This window comes from Pseudophryne corroboree, chromosome 5 (assembly GCF_028390025.1).
Source record: "Pseudophryne corroboree isolate aPseCor3 chromosome 5, aPseCor3.hap2, whole genome shotgun sequence".
Classification (NCBI taxonomy): Eukaryota; Metazoa; Chordata; class Amphibia; order Anura; family Myobatrachidae; genus Pseudophryne; species Pseudophryne corroboree.
Window position 1 is genome coordinate 577355203 of NC_086448.1, and position 847 is coordinate 577356049.

The window sequence follows — 847 nt, forward strand, 5'->3', positions numbered from 1 at the left end:
CCAAAAAGAACTAGTTTCAGTTCCTGAAGTCCAGACGTTTGTCAAGGGGGTACTGCATATACAGCCTCCTTTTGTGCCTCCAGTGGCACCTTGGGATCTCAATGTAGTTTTGGGGCTCCTAAAATCACATTGGTTTGAACCACTCACCACTGTGGACTTAAAATATCTCACATGGAAAGTGGTAATGCTGTTAGCCCTGGCCTCAGCCAGGCGTGTCTCAGAATTGGCGGCTTTATCCTATAAAAGCCCTTACCTAATTTTTCATACGGACAGGGCAGAATTGAGGACTCGTCCTCAATTTCTCCCTAAGGTGGTTTCAGCTTTTCACTTAAACCAGCCTATTGTGGTGCCTGCGGCTACTAGGGACTTGGAGGATTCCAAGTTGCTGGACGTAGTCAGGGCCCTGAAAATATATGTTTCCAGGACGGCTGGAGTCAGAAAATCTGACTCGCTGTTTATCCTGTATGCACCCAACAAGCTGGGTGCTCCTGCTTCTAAGCAGACTATTGCTCGTTGGATTTGTAGTACAATTCAGCTTGCACATTCTGTGGCAGGCCTGCCACAGCCAAAATCTGTAAAAGCCCATTCCACACGGAAAGTGGGCTCATCTTGGGCGGCTGCCCGAGGGGTCTCGGCTTTACAACTTTGCCGAGCAGCTACTTGGTCAGGGGCAAACACATTTGCTAAATTCTACAAATTTGATACCCTGGCTGAGGAGGACCTGGAGTTCTCTCATTCGGTGCTGCAGAGTCATCCGCACTCTCCCGCCCGTTTGGGAGCTTTGGTATAATCCCCATGGTCCTTTCGGAGTCCCCAGCATCCACTAGGACGTCAGAGAAAATAAGAA